Raw genomic sequence first — 20,428 nt, 5'->3', positions numbered from 1 at the left:
CTAGTGGGAGTGTGGTTTGTTACTATATTTTTAGAAAATAATATGGGAAAACCCATTAAAATTTAAAGATACACATATCCTTTGAACTAGTAATTTTACTTCTGGGAATTAGACCATAAAAATAAAACCACCCACAGCTAAGAATATGTGTCTACAAATATTTGTAGTGATAGCACTTATCTGTTGAAAACTATTCACAACAGAATGTCTATTGATAGCAGAATATCTGAATAAATTTTAGCAAATTCATACCTCATACAACTATGGAAAAGAATAAGACATCTTTCTCAGAATCTCCAAGACATATTTCAAAGTGAGAAAATCAAGACACAGAGTAATACACACACACACACACACACACACACACACGCATATACTGTGTATATAGCCTGATCCCACATTTTAAGGTAAATAGGGACCATTCCCCTGTATATCAATGTATATCACAGTGCTGTGTGTGACCATCAAGAAAGGAGTAGAGGAACACATCAAGCCGTATTCACTGGTTTCTCTGAAGGGGTACAGGCAAAGCAGAAAGAAAGGAAGAAGGGAACAAGAAAGATAAAAAAATACTGTAGCATAATAGAAACTACCCATGATACAACAAAAGACAATGTAGGAAATAAAATTCTATCCATTATCTTAATGGAAAGAGTCAATAATAGCATAAGTTCATGGACAAGGACCAGAGGTGACATGGCCAAATAAAATAATAATTTGATTTCTACGTGGGATTAAGACAATTTTTGCTTGGAATCTTTTAAGAGTTTCTGCAAAATAATAATGTTTCAGAAGGAAATAGAAGAAATCTGGCAGTACCCCCTCAAGAAGCTTAAAAGCAGCTTTGCCTTTTGACACTGTATTTCCACTTTTAGGAATTATTTTTAAGGAAATAAACAGATATAGACAAAATGCATGTTGAAACACCTAAATAATTAAATAACTTCTACAAGATACAACATAATTTCAATTTGCAAAATATATAGCTGTGTGTATGTGTGTGTGTATATGTGTGTATATTATGTATATATGTTATACACAAATGCTATACAAATATGTTAATGAAAATCCAAGATACAACATAATTTCAGTTTGTAAAATATATACTTTGTATATATATATATGTATATGTTTTGCAAATGGAAATTGTTTTGTATTTTGGGTTTTTGTTAACATTATACTGTGGGGATTTTTAATTTTTTATATAATATACAAATATGCAAATAAATATATATACATATACACATAATAAATACTAAGCAAAGACTACAAGAAAATATATTAAAATATTGTTAGTGATTATCTATGGCTGGTGAGTAGGTGATTTTTATTTACATCTTTATTCTTTTCTCTTTTCAAAGAATGTTCAAATTAACATGCATTCTATATAAAATATGCAAAACACAACAACTATTTTTAAATGGAAGCAAAGAAAGGTGATGAGTTGATTTAAAAATGAAAAACGGTACTTCAACATAATTCAACGTTCAGCAGCATAACCTTCCTCCAATGCTCTTCAACATTAGAAAGTAGTGTCAAAGCGCTCAGCAGCCTAACCTGTGTCTACATCACCTGGACAAAAGTCAAAGTCCAGCATCCCCTAGATTAACAACGTGTTCCTCCAATATCACCTAAACCTTGGATACTACACATCCTCAAATTTCGAGGATGAATTGCTCAGGTAGCCAGTTCTCAGAAAGGCTACACAGAAAGTCTTCCTATGAAAACCAGCAAAGCTGTTTTTTATATTACCTCTAGTGAACAAGGTTCATAATTAATTTCTTCAGATTTCCAGTTAGAGCAGATATCTCTAGTTTGATCTGAGCTCTCAAAACTGGAAACACCTCCTCTGTTTTCTCTGTTGGTTTTCCTCCTGGGTAGAAAGGATTTCAGCTGAAATGCAAGGCAAAGGCACTGGCGTTAAGAGGACAAACAAGCCTGCAGTGAAGTGAGCTGGTGAGGTTTCATGGCACAGGAAGGATAATCAATAAGCCTTGTTCTTATCCCAGAAAATCTTCCCTAACAGGCCAACAAGATAAACATCACCCCTCTAAAACATGCTTCTCCCCTCTCACCTGCCTTCCTACCCATCCCTTGAAAGGACTCTGGTTTCCTGGTTGACAAGGATTCCCAGCTACATCTCGTTCCCACAGTCCAGTGGGATTGAAGGAAGATCAACGAAAACATGGGTGGATTTCTTTAAAACATACTAGCCAATGTCTCCTGTTGCCAAAGCAATTGGAAGAAATGTGTTCAGCGTGCTTGTGCTGAGTAAAGTTCACAAAACTATTCTGAAAAGTTTTCATACTCAACTAGTACCAAAATATTTACACTTTGATGGTCAGTAACATTATTACTTAAATAGGTGCCCAAACAGTGGCTACGTGTTGTAATGGGAAGAAAATGTGGACATGGATGTATGCGTGCATGTCCTCAGCTGATTCTAGCTCCTGGTGTCTAGCTCTCTTAGGCATCATGGAACCCAGACTTCCAGATGACAAAGATTTTCACTTCTTATGAGAATATAATGTTGCTGTATACATATACCTTCAGACTGGATAGAAAATTCTGATCCATCTGATTTGCTACTATGTGTCAGGTCAACGATATGAACAGAAAACTACTATAATTAGCTGTGTAGCACTGTTAAATAGACAGGCCAAAATAAATTGAATTGAACCAAACTGAATCTTTTAGACTCAACGAACCATAATCAAAGTGTGCATTAGGGCTCCCGTTAGCACATATCCAAACAGATAAATTAATAAGAGAAGTGCCTTCTCATGGTACCTGGCCTAAAGGCAGGAGTTACAATAAACAATACTAGAGTATATTTACTGGGCTGCAATTTACTTAGAGACAAGATTAAAGCCAAAAGATAGAGTCAAAACTAGGAGAAATCACAGCAAATAGGTACCAGTAAGAACAGAAATACAGCAGAGAAGTAATTTGACCCAAATGGAGAGTGAAGAGAGGATAATGGTAACTTATTCAATAGTGGAAATGAACACATATTGTTATATTGTATTCAGTTCTTGGTTATTCATGTGTGATTTACCAATTTTGTGGATTATTCTTCCCTCTGCCAGTCCTTATACATCCATCTGAGTCATCTCTTGCCATCTTCAGTTCATATGCGCCCAGGGGACCCCAAAATAATGTTTACCATTAATCTATTTCAAACTCAATTAGCAAAGCAAACCTGATGGTATGGCTCCGGTTTACTGATCAAAGACCCCTTCACCTCTCTAGAAATCAAATCTGATGTCACGTTTTCACTAGAGAGCGAGAAGTCAGAATGGGAATTGAACTTGGTAAATGAGGATACGGGTCAATTAACCTTTTTTGCCTGTTGCCTTTTTGCTAAGTTAAATTGATCCAGATATAATCGGTCAACTCCATTAAGTGTCATTTACAGGCAAGACAGTGTACTCCTAGGATGATGAAAAATAGAAAAGTCACCGCCCAAAGCTGGTAAAGGCTTACACTCAGGGTTCTTGACTTGAGTGGATGAGCTCCAAACAGTAAAAAAGGAAATCATAGGAATTTGTTCCAGGCAAAGCGGATACAAATATTTCACAGTGGAAATTTGAGCTCCTCATTTCAGTGGATTATAAGCTTCTCGAGGGAAGAGACCTTTCTTTTAATACTGTTTCTGTATTTCCTTCAATATCTAAGCCCTTTGCCTACAAACATAATCTGAAAACCCATATTTACAGTGGCCAAGCTCTTGAGTTACTGTTCTACGTTCAAGTCTTGTTATACCATTTACCAACTGGATGACCCTCAGCAATTTACTTGATTTCTCTGAGCCTTGGTTTACCTCCCTAGAAAGTGGGTATAATGATACCCACTCCTAGAGATGTTGTAATGACTAAGTAAGCTATTCACTGCAAGGTGCAAAGCACCATGGCCGGCAGAAAATGCAATCAGTACAGAGAGAAGTAGTATTACTGTCATTATATTACTTACTTGACTGACTGACTCCAGGGATGAGCAAAGTAGATCATAAAAGAAACAGGACTTTAAAGAATTGGTTATTTAAACAGAACAGCTGGATCTTTAAAAAAAGAAAGAAGCAATGGTAGCGGGCAACCCCACATGTGGGTACTACACTAACCTACTAACATATTTTATGTATTTTATTCTTTAGCCCTTAGATTCTTTCTACTGATACTTAAGACCAACATTTACTAAAACATAGAGCTTTGGGAGTGGGAGAAACACGGATATTCTGTGTTGTTTATACATAAAAAATGGGGGGGGAATGATTTTGGTGTTATTACCCAAGTGACACAAGATAAATGCACAAAAAGCCCCAGGTTCCACGGCATCTGGAATCCCAGTGGTTTTGTTCAGACCTCTTTCAAAGTCCCAGCAACGGCACAACCTCAGGCCTTTTCAGGATAATCAGCTTCTGATCCAGGACCTCAAAGTGCGAAGAGAAATTCAAGCCCACTCAGAGACCGACAAGCATATAGAAACACAAAAGTTGAGGAAAGGAATAGCATCTTAAAAACTGTGTAGGACACAAACTCCCAGTGGTTTGTACTGGCTCTACTTTCTTCAGCCCCAGGTGGGTAGAGGACTCATTTTTTGGTTAAAAACCTTTTCCTTCCTTCCTCTTCATTGTCTATCTCCTTGTTCTCCAAACTAGCTCTCTGCTCTGAGCTGGCAAATTGCTACGGGCACTGTCTCCTTGAAAGTAAGAAGCTCCAGCAGTTCACCCTGTTCCCAGTTCTATGATTCACATGAGAATTCCTTCACAGCTGCTCAGACTCTTAATACAAGGATTAGAACTATAGCTGTTTAAAATTCCTAAGCCAGAGGAGGTTTTGCGGAGCTTCTAAGCAGCCAGCAGTCAGCCAGGCCCTTGCAGACAAGGCTCTGCAGGTTCCGTGGACCCAGGAACAATAGCACAGCCCCACCCTCCCTCGGAAGACTGGCCCGACCAGTCCCACTGCACTCTTGAGGACAGTGGCCAAGCCTGGCATTGGTGACATTAACATTTTGGTTAGTCACGAAGTAAAGGCTTCACCTAGAAACCTTCATTTCCTATACAGCAGGGTAGACAAGGTCCAACGGAAAATTTTCCTGAAATACTTCCCTAAAAGAGGCCAGTTCGGGCTTCCCTGGTGGCGCAGTGGTTGAGAGTCCGCCTGCCGATGCAGGGGACACGGGTTCGTGCCCCGGTCCGGGAAGATCCCACATGCCGCGGAGCGGCTGGGCCCGTGAGCCATGGCCGCTGAGCCTGCGCGTCCGGAGCCTGTGCTCCGCAACGGGAGAGAAAAGCGGCCAGTTCTACAATGAGGAAGTGCCCCACTAAGCAATATATGCCGGTTTGATCCTTAGAGAAATCAGGTTTAACCCACTAGCATCTCTAGCTGATTGGCAGACAGACCTGGGTCCCATACCCCAGCCCTCCCTTGTAATCTGGGCAGGTTACATAAAAATCAACCTTCCAGTATTACTCAGTTGACTCAGACTTCCTGTGCTTTGGAACATTTTGAATGATAGCATGGTATTTACAAACCAGAGGGGCTTTTAATCTTTTATATCACATGCTGGTACTGGATTCACAAACTGCTAAATAAATAGCCTCTCAAATTGGCTTCTAGGCAATGGTGACAATTTGTACTTTCATTGTAATATGTGCATGGCTTTTCAAGAGGTTTGCTAACTAGTTTAGAAATGTTCCTCGGAGAAAATGAGAAGTGGACTTGAAAGTCAGTTATTTTCTCTTTTAAACTTTAAATAAAAAACAATGTGATTACCTGGTGATCACAAATAAAGTGAAATGGCTACTTGTTCACCTAATCAGCTTTTTTTTTCCTTAAGAACCTGCCACTTGCCACTTTGAATAATTCAATTCAACAGAAAGGTTTCTCAGTGACTGAGAATGTAAGAATCTTGCCTCTATTTTTAGGTAGGTAATTGAAAACACAAAGTCTATACTCTGAAGATGTTCTCCTATTTTAGAGTTAAATTAAACACACATTAGACACACAGACATGGAAAACAAACTTATGGTTACCAAAGGTGAAAGGGTTGAGGGGTAAATTAGGAGTTTGGGGTTATCATATTTACCACTATATATAAAATCGCTAACCAGTAAGGACCTACTCTATGGCACAGGGAATATTCAGTATTTTGTAATAACCTATAAGGGAAAAGAATCTGAAAAGAATATATACATATATACGTATATATGTTAGAATATATATATATATATATATATATACACACACACACACACACATAACTGAATCACCTTGCTGTACACCTGAAACTAGCACAACACTGTAAATCAACTATACTTCAATAAAAATTTAAACACACACACACACACACACACACATATTTTGTTATAATTTTTTGTATAATTTTTTGTACTAATTTTCTTATTAGTACCATACAACTGGCAAAAGAAGAAGGAGGTTGTGAAAATCAAATCAGGAAATGTTTTTACTTCCTAGCAGCTATGGTAAAGCCCTGAGGGGGAAAAGAATGAAATAAAAGATCTTTTTTAAAAAAAAAAAGTTTGGGCTTTCTGTATGTAAAGTGACTACTGAGCATTGTAGATACATTCATCAACATCCCTGATAACATGTAAAGAAACTCCGACCACACAGTGTATACAGAGGATGTTTTAAGTACACCATCCACTATATCAACTCAGGTCCATAGCATGAGTTCCATTTCTGTAGGTCAATTTTGCCATTAGAGCAAAAAGTCCTGGCCCACAGTATCTCCAAACATGAGTTCAGCAGCAGAGTTGCACCTGCTGTGGCTGTGTTGTATGGGTTTACAACAGAGATTCAGACATTGCTCTATGATGGGAAAAGCAGTCACTACCCAGAGCAAGTGAGAAATTTGGCAATGACACTTAATACATACTTTTATCCTGTTCCTTATAAAACGACTTCCTTAATCCTTACTTGCATGCAAAATTCTTCTTGAATTTTTACTTTATTATAAGATATTCCAGTTGACTCCCTTGGAGTACTGCAAGAGTATTCCGTGGGCAGTTTTCACTGTGAATTTCAAACATCAGCCTGAGCTATTGAAAAAAGGCCCTGGGTTATTTTTTTGTTTTTAAAATGCTATACATAATGGCTTTCAATGTACAAGACATGATAGAGTGAAAAAAATACTTGTTTAACTTCTTAACTTTGTTTTCCTCTCTGTAATACTAGCCTGACTGTGTTTTTTCTTAATTCCAAGCAGCAGGGAACCTAATTTATGAACTTTTCCTCAATAAAAAAACAACGAATGGAAAGTTTAACATTGAATTAAGGAGGCTTCAGGATTAGCAGGTACACAATGACAGATTTACAGGGGCCAAGGACTGATAACTATATTTTAGGTCTAGGAAACATCTGCTCAGAGTAAGGAGTTTATGGTTTTCATATCAAATAGAAGAAAAAAAACCACATTGATCTGAGACTTTGGTAGTTTTATTTTTTATGTTTTAACCAATGGTAATGCAAATCCTATTCCAGTGGGCTTGTACAATTCCTTGATATGTTCTACTAAAATCCAGGGCATACAGAAATTGCCACATGAGGAAAGGGTAAAGGTAAGAGAGAATCAGAGTTTTCGATGGAAAATTCATAAGTCCATGCTGTAGGGGGGAAAGTTTAATTAAATATAACATTCAATTAATCTAAAATTCTTTCTCCATGTAAGACCATAGATTATATGGGCTTCCTTAATCACCTCGACATACTAATCTAAGATAGTGAAATCCCTGGAAATACTCAGAATTCGACGTCCCAGATAGTAAATACAGATACAGAGAAATTTTGCATAAACGTACAACAACCTTGGTAATGAACTCGTCTTTTTTTTTTAACTCCAGTCTTTCAGACTCATTCTAAATAATTGCATGAAGCCAGGAATTGGCTGTCATCCAGTGAATGTGGACTGTGGACAGTGACCAAGCTGTTTGACATTTTACCCCCTTCCCGTCTATTTTCAGTCCACATTCTCCCTCCACGGTGACTTTCTGGTTATGTCTTATCTGGTTTTGGCTGTCTCTACTGCCCACTTCAGATAACTGCTCAGCTCTCCACTTGGCTTCTTGCTGGGTAGGCTTGACCGAAGAGAATGGATGAAGAAGGAGCCAGCATTTTCCTTTGATCTCTTAGAGCTCAGGATTCCGTTATATAATCTACCATAAATCCTGGCAATAGAGATTGACATCAACTTCCAAACTTGCCATAATATGACACTCCTCGTTGATTCATTATAAATCCTGACATTTCTTAATTAACATGAACTCAATACTTCAGTTTGTCAGTGATAAGACATTTTGTTTTAGTTGCCTTCTCCATAGTTTTAAGGGTTGCCTTGATTAATTTTTCTCTTCTGCAATCTAAGCCTTAAATGCCAAATGTTCTAACTGGCTATCTGCCTCTAAGGTTTAAGCTCACAGATGTTTCCTTGTGGCCACAGCAAATACCACTCCTCTGAGAATAAGTCTGATAAACAAAATTGGCAATAAATTTAGAACTAAAGAGCTGGATAAGAAATTTAAATACAGCCCTCGTTAGCTACACTTTCGTAAATCTACAAACTTGTCTAGTGTGCTCAATTCTCAAATATTGGTGTTAGTGGATTCTAGAAATCCCGTCAACAAATTAAAGCCTTAAACAATCCAAAAACTTCCTTCACTTTAACAGTATAAATCCCTTTCCCTACTGGACACATTACCATGGCTGCTAACAAGTAGAAAATTGGCCCACTTAAATTTCGCTTCTATTCCAAGGGCTGAGGGAGGAGTAAAATGGATAGAATCCAGATGGTGAGAAGAGTGTGAAGCAAGGGCCCTGTGTAGTCTGAACATGAATAATTTGTGAACTGCTCTGAATGATGAATACTCAACCATATTAATATTGCTTATGCAACATGAATGCTATAGTAAGCAGGAGACCTTTGCTTTCTGCTTTTTCGTTTCCTAGAAAACAACACTCTTCTATGAATCTTTTCCTCCACAAACTAGACTTGAAGTACCTCTTTGCTGGATCTGTGAGGCCTAAATAATCTGGAGGAATACACCAGCAAACCAGTGTGAGCAGTGTTCTTCATGCTGAATACTATGATGTCACCCTGTCCCTGCACTTTTCTACTTAAAATACGATGCCCAGGCATTGTCCACCAGGGAGCATTCTCAGGAGTGGAGTATTACCACTTGAGATTTATTGTAACTGAAATTAAATTATTTAGTGCGCTTCCCCCCCCCCCAACTCCCAACCCCCAATAAGTCGTTGCCTTTTCTTGTTTTTTCTTTTAATTGGTATCCTGGCCTTTTATTTACCCTTAGAAGAGAAGGAAAAAAAGAGGCAAAAAGAAAGCACACTCTGACCCCTTCCCTTTATCCTCAAATCACTAGATTCAAAAGCATAAAACACTTCAGACAGCTGCAAGAGATATCAGAGTCTTCTTTTTCTGGTTAGAGTCCTAAATCAATGGAATGATGACGTGTCTTTTATTCCCAGCATAGATGCCCATGGGTTTGACTGTGCTTATATAATATCTCAATTCACTGTTCTAAGTGGAGACTGCTGAAAGCAAGAACTATAGAATCATAAAGCATGGCCACAGAGACCATAGGGCTCCCCTAGTCCGATGCCTTCATTCAACTGATGAGGGAAATGGGGCCTCAAAATTGGACTTGTTCAAACAAAGCTGGAGACATAACACTTTCTGGTTTCAAAAAATATTATGAGGCTACAGTAATCAAAACAGTATTGTACTGGCATAAAGACAAACATATGGACCAATAGAATAGAATAGAGAGCCCTGAATAAATCAGCACATACACAGTTGATTGATCTTCAACAAGGTTGCCAGGAATACACAATGGGGAAATGATTGCTCTTCAACAAATGGTGTTGGGAAAACTGGATATCCACATGGAAAAGAATGACATTGGATGCTATCTTACCTAGTACACAAAAATCGACTCAAAATGGATTGAAGACTTAACTGTAAGACCTAAAACTGTAAAACTCCTAGAAGAAAATGGGGGAGAGTTTCATGACATTGGTCTTGCCAATATTTTATTGGATATGACACCAAAAGCACAGGCAACAAAAACAAAATAAACAAGTGGAACTGCATCAAACTAAAAAGGATCTGCACAGGAAATAATCAACAGAGTGAAAAGACAACCCATAGGATGGAAGAAAATATTTGCAAACCGAATATCTGATCAAGAGTTAATCTACAAAATACGTAAGGAGCTCATACAACTCAATATCAGAAAGACAACCCAATTTTTTAAGGGACTTAGAACTTGAATAGACATTTCTCCAAAGACAGACAAATGGCCAGTGGACACATGAAAAAATCCTCAGCATCACTAATCATCAGAGAAATGCAACTCAAAACCACAATGAGACATCACTTACACCTGTCAGGATGGCTATTATCAAAAACACAAAAGACAAGTACTGGCGAGAATGTGGAGAAATTGGAACCCTTGCACACTGTTGGGAGGAATGCAAAATGGTTTAGCTGCTGTAGAAAACAGTATGGAGGTTCTTAAAAATTAAAATAAAACTACCAGACGACCCAGCAATCTCACTTCTGGGTATACAGCCAAAAGAATTGAAACCAGGATCTGGAAGAGATATTAGCATAACCATGTTCATTGCAGCACTATTCAAAATAGTTTGTTCAATGTGAAAACAACCTAAAAGTCCACCAAGAGATAAATGGATTAAGAAGATGTGGTATATACATACAATGGAATACTATTCAGCCTTTAAAAAAGAGTAAATTTTACAATATGTGGCAATACGGTTGGACCAGAAGGAAGTGAAATAAGCCAGTTACAGAAACACAAGTACTGCGTGATTCTGCTTATGTGACGTATCTAAAATAGTCAAATTCATAACATCAAAGACTGGCATGGTGGGGCTTCCCTGGTGGCGCAGTGGTTGAGGGTCCGCCTGCCGATGCAGGGCACGCGGGTTCGTGCCCCGGTCCGGGAAGATCCCCCATGCCGCGGAGCGGCTGGGCCCGTGAGCCACGGCCGCTGAGGCTGCGCGTCCTGAGCCTGTGCTCCGCAACGGGAGAGGCCACAACAGTGAGAGGCCCGCGTACCGCAAAAAAAAAAAAAAAAAGACTGGCGTGGTTACCAGGGGCTGGAGAGAGGAGGAAATGGGAGTTATTAATCAATAGACATAAAGTGTCAGTTAAGTAAGCTCTAGAGAGCCGGCACAAAGCCCATCATTGCACTTGAGGCACTCCCAGTCTGGTTGGGAGCAGAGACTGGACAGACCTTAATAAACCACAGCTCATTCCTTAAATAAAATCAGGAAAAAAATTAACAGTGTGTATCAAGTTGAACTGTATTGGATTCTCAGTAACTCTAATCTCTAAATATCCTTTAGTAAAATTTGATGCAAGGAGGGCCTGGAGGTGAGGTAAAAGGCTTTGGGGAAGAGTTTTGTGTTTCTTGCTAAAGGTACAGAGGCAGCCATCTACGTCCTTTTGTCTTGAGTGGTACCAGTTCCACTTGTTAATTATAGAAACAAAGATAAGCAAAAAAAAAAAAGAAAGAAAGAAATTTGTATCTGTATTTGTCACACAGTTTTAAAATGAAATATATTAAAATGGATTATCAGATGTGATGTGATCGTCTTTATTTACTGTACATGGTTTTAAGGAAATGAACGCTGACAGATGATGGCCATAGTAAATAAAGATGAGCGTACAAAAGACAAATGTTTTCTGTGAGATAAACTCCAAACTACTTGCAGATTTCTTTGTATCTTTTTAGAAATTCTGAAAGGAAATACCCCATTGAGACTATTTCTATGAACAGCAGAGGGAGGAAGGGTCTCAGAAATGCAGATTATCCATTTGTGAAAGTGCTTTAAGGGCTCCTGAACCAACCTAGAGGAAGAGGTATGTTTGGAGAGCTTGCTCAGCTGCTGGCTATCTGATAAGAGAACAGTTTGATGGAATCAGAGGAAAAAGAAATGCCAAAACCCCAGTGGCAATCTACTATCCCAGCAAAGGGCAAGGACCTAGACCAGGAGCCGTGACCACTCAGACTTAGCAAGTCTTACACTTGTCAGTTTCCCTAAGCTGTCATTTTGTTGGGGCCTGTCTCTTCCCCCTGGTGACTGCCAGTTCCCACAAGGGGCTGCGCGTTTTCTTCAAGGCATCGAGAAAGAGGAGGTGGAAGACTGTACCCCATTTGTATTCATTCTTAGCAGGAAACCTCAAAGAATGGAGAGTTGGGGATGGCTATGAAGAGTGAAGTCAGTTGAAGCTCCTGGAGGCCGGGGTTAGGAAAATGAAGCTCCAGGTGTGCAGCTGAACCAGTCTTTGTGGTTTTTTACAACAGAACAGCAAGGGCAGCTCCTAGCCACTTGTCTTCTCAGAGAAGTCAGAGAGCATCCTGAAGACTGCAGGGATGCCCCCGGGAGAGGATTACTCAGAGGGGGAACAGGCTGACTCCCAGCCTATCTGCCACTATCCTGCCAAAGCCCCACCCCTTCTGCCCACCCTATTTACAAGCTTTGCCACACGCTCCGGAGGCCAAGACTCTCCACCCACACCTCCACCACTGCACACACTTTCAGGTCTTTGGAACATAAACCAACCCACCTCTCATACCCATTTCACAGCCCCACACCAGGGCCACTCTCATTCACGTGGTGACAAGATTTGATATGTAACAAAGTCATTATTTATGCATTCCATATGTAAAACTTGTACTTAATAAAACTGAACTTTTCATAAAGGTCTTCTATGTCCATTATTTAATTTAATCCTCATGAATGGCCATAAAACTTCTGTAACTCAGATATCAATATTCCCCTTTTACAGATGAAGATACCGAGGCCTGGAGAGGGTATGATATTATCTCTTGTCAGCCCTAGATGCTCAACTTGCTTCTCCAAGGCAAGGATCATAATGATCAAAAACTTTAGAAATGAATATTTTGTCAAATGATGGCTGAGAGCATGGGCTTGGGAAACAGAGAAGCTTATCTTCAAGTCTTAGAACTGTCATTTATAAAGCCATCTAACATTGGACACTTTACCTAACTTTGCAAAGCCTTAGTGTCCTCAGTTGTTAAATTGGAATCATACTATTGTTTACCACTTGAGGCTGTAGTGAGGATTAAATGTGATCATGCCTTTAAAAAGCATTGTACAAAACAAGAGCTCCCTAAACGGGAATTGTTAATATTCAATATAATTGCTGTCCCTACCACCTCATGGGCATGAAGTATTTGTTATACAGCCAGTGGGGGAGAGACCATCCCAGGTCTTTGGCATCACACTGAATGAGAAGTCAGGGTACAACTCCACACGTGCGTAGACTCAGGTTTTGCCCAACCACCAAGCAAAACACTTCTTTGGACAGCAAAATGAATGTGAAGCATTTGTACCAAGTTTCATACATACTTGTCTCAGCAAGTATTTGCCCATTTTCTTTGCTACTCTTCTTATCACAAATGGATGTGACTATCCTTAGGGTCACAAAGGAAAAGAAGTCATGATGGAGGGTAGGATATGAAGGGTTTCTGCACCTTCTCTTCCAACACTTTATGCTCATTACAGAAGCAGCAGCGTTGCAACCGTGGCATGCTCAGCTGGCTGCATTTGTTGCCTTTTTTTTCAGGTCAAGTTCCCTGTTATGGTCCAATGGATGCAAACTCCTAGTCTCTGTGGTGCTGACCATGAGGTCTGGTCATTTATTCCTCCAACATCTATTATCAGATACTGTACTAGGCTTGGAATAAAAATGACTTCATTATATTTAGTTTCTAACACATGAGGACCGCGTCGAGTGGTTTAATATCATTTATTCCACACAATTATATCCAGTGGCCACTCTTATTATCCCTACTTTGCAGATGAGAACTTTGAGGGCAGAGGTTAAGTATCACAGCTAGAAGGTGATGGGAGCTGTGGCTTGGACTCAGCAGTCTCCTGCGGATTTGAATTGAACTACTGAGTATCTGAATCCTCCCCAGAGAGCTCCTGCTAGGGGAGACCTGAGCAGAAGCTTTCCAGCAAGATATTTTTAGGGGTGAATAGATAATGCAAGCCTCTGCATCCTGACTCTTTCAGATCGTGAAAGAAAAAAATTTTACACTCCTTAGAAAGAATCATAAACTCACTGATGTGCAAGGTTTTGTCAGGGTCCAGTGGGAATGATCCAGAGGAAGTCTACTGAGATGTTGCCCAGAAGGCAAGCTCACCGTCCTCACCATCACCTTCATCAAAAGCCACCTGTTAAGTACCTGCATCGAAAACTAGCACTTTATTACACCCTGGGCAGGGTGTAATAGTAATGGGCAGGACCACTTCTCAACCAGTACGGGTGAAACATGGCTATGAATATTTTACAAAACTGTGGATGGTGTTTTCAGAGGTGGGTCACTCTCATCCTTGCCTGTTAATCTTTGCAGCCAATCTGCAACCATAAACCAGAGCTGTTCTCTGTTTCTGGCAAACCGAAGCCTAACTACCAGGCCCTCAGCCCCAGCAGTTGTTCTGATCAACTGGACTCAATGCATACAGAGACAGATACTCAAAGAAGCTATAGAAATCCTCATAAGAATGTTTAGCAGACATGCGGTGCAAATATTCATATTGTATAGAGGTTTAGAGTGGGTGCTAGGAAGAAGGAAGGAGGTAGTTAGCTCTACATCCTAAACTGAATGAAAGATAGTTAACCGAAGTGAAAGATAATTGTTGCACTTTGTCCTTGCTGCAAGTTTGAGATGCATGAGCTTTATCGTTTTCCTGCCATAAAACAAAACAAATATCTCCAAGGGTCTAAGAAAAATATCCTGCTAGGAAATATGACCCTTATATTCAGATTCAAATTTTTGCTTTTTTCCCCCTCCATGTTATCTCTGATAATTACATTATTTTTATTCCTAATTTCTTTAAAATCTAACACTGTATGCTATTACATCTAACCTCTGGAATAGTATAGCCACGTGTGTTAAAGCCTAGTGAGCAGTCTTCGTAGGATATTCACAAAATTGGAGCAAACATTTGCTTTGGAGAAATAAGAAGGGGGTGTAAGGAGTAGAAATGGGGTCCGAAGCCTAGATCTCAAAAGTGCCCACCTAATTTCCCTTCCTTTGTCTCTCGGTTCATGTTAAGATAAAACTCAAATACTTCTTCTACCTCATCTTCATAAGTTCACTCTCAACATCAATATACACCATATACATGATATACGTGATACATACATTGCATTCAAAACCAGATGAGTTTCCCAGCAACCTCGTGCGTGGAGCTGCTCTGCAAACCTATTAGATCTGGCCCAGAAAGCCAATAGAAATCTGGCACCTTTGAACAGGAATCATCGCCGTGATCCAAGTCCTGATAAAGCCCAATCCTTACATTAAGGTTAAAAAAGAAATCACATTGGCTTCTATGGGCATGTCTGGGAGAGCAAAAACTGGTTACCCTCTTGACACAGCACAAAACTTAGAACTCAACGCGCATTTCCTGAAACGTGTGGCAATTCCTCTAACCAAAATGAAAGTAGGCTGCCCTGTCCTTTGTGACTGCCACATCATTACTCAAGTAGCACTCTGCTTGTGGTGGGGAGGCATTTATGGGCATACCATCCCCTGTAAAAAGCGACCGGGAGTTTTTTTACAGGGGAGCAAACTGAGGCAGGAAGACCCCAAAGAACTTACCTGAAATCACAGGGCACTTTAAGGACAGGGTGGCTGACTTTTGGATTTTGCTAGATGGCGTAGCTTTTCAGAAAACTTGACTGCCTCCAGGAAGCAAATAATGGCTTATTCAGATTGCTTAGTTCAAACGCACATAAGTTACGGCACCAAAGATTAAGAAAACAGGTAGCATGTTCATGCTAGTCCGTGATCAGGCCAATTAATAACTTTTGAAATTCTGCCGCATTTCAATAATCCAGAACTTCCTAGCTAGAGCTGGATCAAATAAATGGGCGTTATCTGGGACAGGCAGACAGCCTGTCAGTGCTGTACTAAGAAAAGGGTAGTCGGGTTGCCCTCTGACTCAGCTGAATATTATTCGAAAAGTGAATTTTCACTGTACCAAGTTTAGATTTAACATTTTAACGTCGTAGTAATGCTTGCCAGTAACTTTGCAAAATATCCCTGGAGCATTAAGAGAAAAATGAACATCTTTTCATAGGAGAGGGAAGCTCTAAAGTTACATCATGCTTGTAAATAGTAGCACATATAACAAAAAGAAAAAAATATATTGAGAAGAAGAAATAGGAGTACCTACTTGAGGAGAAGAATGTCACTGAAAGACTGTCTTCTTATGCTATAGAAGGGGCAAGGGAAAGGAACATTAACCTTTCAAGCCCGTTAAGGAGCTTCTGAGCATGGAGCCTTTATTTTCAGTTTTGGTGAAAGCTGTTCTGAGGCAGTAGACAGGAGGCTGTTATGACCATGAAATTAGGAAATGTGGGAACTCAAAAATAAAGAACTAGCACCACCATTTGACTAGGAGTGGAAACATCTCCCGTACAAAAGAGAGGAGGGGGTGGCCTTTCTTTCTCCACATGAGGCCTGTTTCTAACTATCTTAGCACTTGGGTCAAGGTAGACGTCTCACAAGGGTGTAAATCATCTGTTAATCTGCCTGAAAATTTTTTTAATGTAATCCAGCTGATTTTCTCTTCACTACTAATGAAGCTTGAAGTCTAGACAGGCATGCTGAGTTGGAAAAATAATACTAATCAAGGATTCATTCAGCACATAAATTTTGTTAATCCCGGATTAGTTAAGGAGTCGGGACACCTGTTTGGTGAGCGTTTTCGTATCTTTCTCTTTCAGCATTGACTCAACGACTCTGCATGTCTGGTCACTGATGAATTAGGTTCTGGACTTGAGTATCCTGCAGAGGTTAGCTTCTCTCTGACTCTGAAGCCATTCCTCTGCCACCTGATCTTCCCATGAACAGCTGGCTTTCCTCCAGCCATTTAAGAGTTTGTGGGATGTTCTGTTTTGTTTCATTTGCATGGGTAGTATGTATTCTAAAGGATTTTTTGTGGAACATATTAGATTTTTCTGCTCAAGTCTGAAGAAAGGCTGGTTTTCTGCAAGTGAGAATGGTGGAAGAGAGGTTGAAGAAGAGGAGGCTCTCTTGCTCCTGGGCTTTCTAGAATCTCCAAGTGCAGGCTGACATCTGTAGGGCAAGCCATGCATCTCAAAATCGGCTTAGGAGAGAAAATCAAAATTCTCACAATCAATACTTTAAAACATTTAGAAATAAAGGCTCTTAATTGTCTTCCATCATCTCTATACTTGCAAGTTAGCCTGTAAAATAATTTGAATATGCAAATTTGTCTGAGATTAATTTCCACATAGAGCAGGACATATTTTAGGTAATGTGTAAAGTATTTCATTTTGACTTAAGAAACATAGAATTTCAACAAGATGCACTTACCAAAAAAGCCATCATGTATACTAATGCATTGTGGCAGTTTTATTAGCTTTTTATTATTTTTATTATGACTTGTGGCAAAAGGTAAATTATTTACTAAAATGTTTTGAACACTTAAAACATTTTGAAAGCAAAATATTTTTTCTAAATTAATTAAATCCTTCAGTTATTTGATTTGCCAGAATGGGTGAGGTACGCTTTTCAAATAGCATTTAGCTACCTGTTAAAATCAGTTGTGCACATCAATACAGAGGAGAAAATTATTTAGAGCAACATTTCTCACAATAGAACATCTGGTGAATTCTGAAGGTTATGGATTCTTTTCTACTCATTAGAAAATTTAAATGTATAATATACAATTCAGATAAAATAAAAATTAGGTCAGTCATCCTTCAAAGACTATTACTGACATTCATTTGTATTCCAATACGTGCTTTCTCAAGTGGGAGAGTACAAATAACAGTAAAAGCCTTCTGAGCAGGCACTAGAGGTCATTACTATTCTAAGCACTTTCACGACAACTCAATGAGGTAAGTACCGTTGCAAACCATTTTACAGATGAGGAAACCGTAGGATACCAAGGTTAAGTGCCTACCCCAACATTTTATAGCTGGAGTCATGGTTCAAACTCAGGTGGTCTGACTCACTCACCAAAGCTTTTAACACTCCACTGCAGAATCAAAACCAGCACATGGTGGGAGCACAAGTGTTTTACATGTATCATTGGAAGAAAAACTTGAGAAGTTATCAGTGAATGGGTAAGAACATGTTTCTACAGATTGATATAGAAAGGTTACTATGAATCATCTTAAAGTTTATCATGCTAATGGAAACACTAAAAATAAAAATGTCTGCTTGGACTGACATTGTTTTAAAATATTCTGTGATTTCTTCTAGAAAAAAAAAAATCTCCTTTGAGGAAAAGTTTCTAATTAAATTGTGTTCACCATTGTTAGATAGACTCAATAATGAAAAAACAAATAGGAAGAAAAGAACAATGTAAGGGAAGCAGCGTGATACAGCGTAATTGAAACCAACACGGTGCAAATTTAATCTCATAAGTACAATTCAAAGAGAAGTATCACACCTTTATGCCTAATTCCCTCACATGCATTTTACAAGTGAAAAATGAAGCCTTTTATTTCATCGAAGTCAGGTTATCCACTACATCTTTACTTTTTAAAAATCAACATACACATTCCCTTAAGTGGCACGCTGTTTGTTAAGAAATACAGAACAAGGAAGTTCTAGATCTTTCCAGGTTCCAACTTTTTTTTTTTTTTTTTTAAATACTTCTCATTCCAGAAGTGATCACTAACAGCCTGGTCTTCACAAGCAAAGTAAAGCAGAAAATTGATGCAATCTGTCTGGGTCATTCAAGCAAAATTCTGCTGTGATCTGGGTGATTCAGGTTAAAATAAAACTCAGGTTTTTGATTTGGAGTGGTTCTGTCTGATGCCCCAGGCAAGAGCAGAGTTTGTGGCTCAATTACATAGTTAATTGTCCAAATTCTTCGTTTGCCCTTATTAGCAAAGATGTTTGCTTTGGGCGGCGCTCTAAGTATGATTTCATCGGATTCTGAAGGCAGCCCTGCACATTCAGTTTGCCTCATGAAGAGCAATCAAAATTGAAACTCTGCCTTGAGATACCAGTCAGTACCCAAGCACCCACTCACTCAGCTAAGGGCAATTGCCCTGCCCTCAGCTCCTGTTGCCTAGACAACCAAGTCACATCCATATGATCCTCAGCCCCACCTCAGATCAGAGCTAATTGCATCAGAGATAAGCATCTAACCCAGATAGGCAAGGACCAAGGACATGGCCTAATGTGAAAAGGTGAACTTGACCAATCGTATTCAGCTCTCAGGATGTATGAATTTTGGAAATCTAGACTGAGATAGCGAGACACACAGGCAGGAAGGATGTCTTGGGGTAGACTGGAGGCCACAGTTAGCAAAGGCCCTTAGCAAATGAAGTTACGTGAGGACAGAGAAACCCAATGGCAAAGATGAACAAATATGGGGCTCTGGGCCCATGAGTGCGTGGCAGGGTCTGTACAGCTGCGTTGGTCACTGGCCGGGTTATGAATGTCACACAAATTCTTCCATAACCCTTATTACCAGGTATCCAAGGGAGTCTCTGTTCCTTGCCATAAAAACCTGTAACTAAAACACGCATCCCGGATCCCAGGTGCTAGTTTGTGTAGCAGAAGGCAGAATATCCAGCAGTCCTGTTTTCAATGTACACGTCCAGGGTATTTGAAAACAGAGCCTTAATAGAACCGATACCTGGTGACTCAAATTGAAACTCTCTAGTTGAAGCTTATAGGGATAAAGATAGTCTCTTTCTCAAAAAAGAAAAAAAAAAAAAAAAAAAGAAGGACCAACTTCCTTCAGATAACAAAGATGTTAGGCAGAAAATACTTTTGCAAAAAGATAACAAATTCAATTAAACCTTACCCTTCATCTCTAGAAAGGCCTTTAAAATTTCCCTTCATAAATCACATGCCTCTTCTTTATATAGAAAAAGATATATAGCAAGTCACAAACATCCCATGTGAAGAAATAATTATTGAAAAAACTTCTGGTAGAAGAATAAATGGGCTTTTATACTGATAGGGGTGACAAAGGAAATAGCATCTGAAGAATACCATGGTTTAAAGTGGAAAAGCTAGGGGCTTCCCTGGTGGCGCAGTGGTTAAAAATCCACCTGCCAATGCAGGGGACATGGGTTCGAGCCCTGGCCGGGAAGATCCCACATGCCGCGGAGCAACTAAGCCCGTGTGCCACAACTACTGAGCCTGAGCTCTAGAGCCCTCGAGCCACAACTACTGAGCCCACGTGCCACAACTACTGAAGCCCACGCGCCTAGAGCCCGTGCTCCACAATGAGAGAAGCCACCACAATGAGAAGCCCGTGCACCGCAACGAGGAGTAGCCCCCGCTCGCTGCAACTAGAGAAAGCCCGCACACAGCAACGAAGACCCAATGCAGCTA

The 20,428-nt window shown here is 39.6% G+C and overlaps 1 protein-coding gene across 1 annotated transcript in view; it reads right to left on the bottom strand.

The window, feature by feature from the left end:
• The window catches only part of ESR1 (estrogen receptor 1), a 390,679-nt gene extending 371,468 nt beyond the window's left edge, over nt 1-19,211 (bottom strand). Inside the window, exon 1 of the mRNA XM_089922150.1 lies at nt 15,695-19,211. The gene's annotated coding sequence lies outside the window, so the exon portion shown is untranslated. The remainder of the gene's footprint in view (nt 1-15,694) is intronic.
• Between the last annotated feature and the right edge of the window lie 1,217 nt (nt 19,212-20,428).

This window comes from Delphinapterus leucas, chromosome 12, assembly GCF_059928025.1.
Source record: "Delphinapterus leucas isolate spDelLeu-1000000601 "Yukka" chromosome 12, BTC_Dleu_Yukka2, whole genome shotgun sequence".
Classification (NCBI taxonomy): Eukaryota; Metazoa; Chordata; class Mammalia; order Artiodactyla; family Monodontidae; genus Delphinapterus; species Delphinapterus leucas.
The sequence above is the reverse complement of the archived record's forward strand: the minus strand, read 5'-3'. Positions and strand labels throughout refer to the sequence as shown.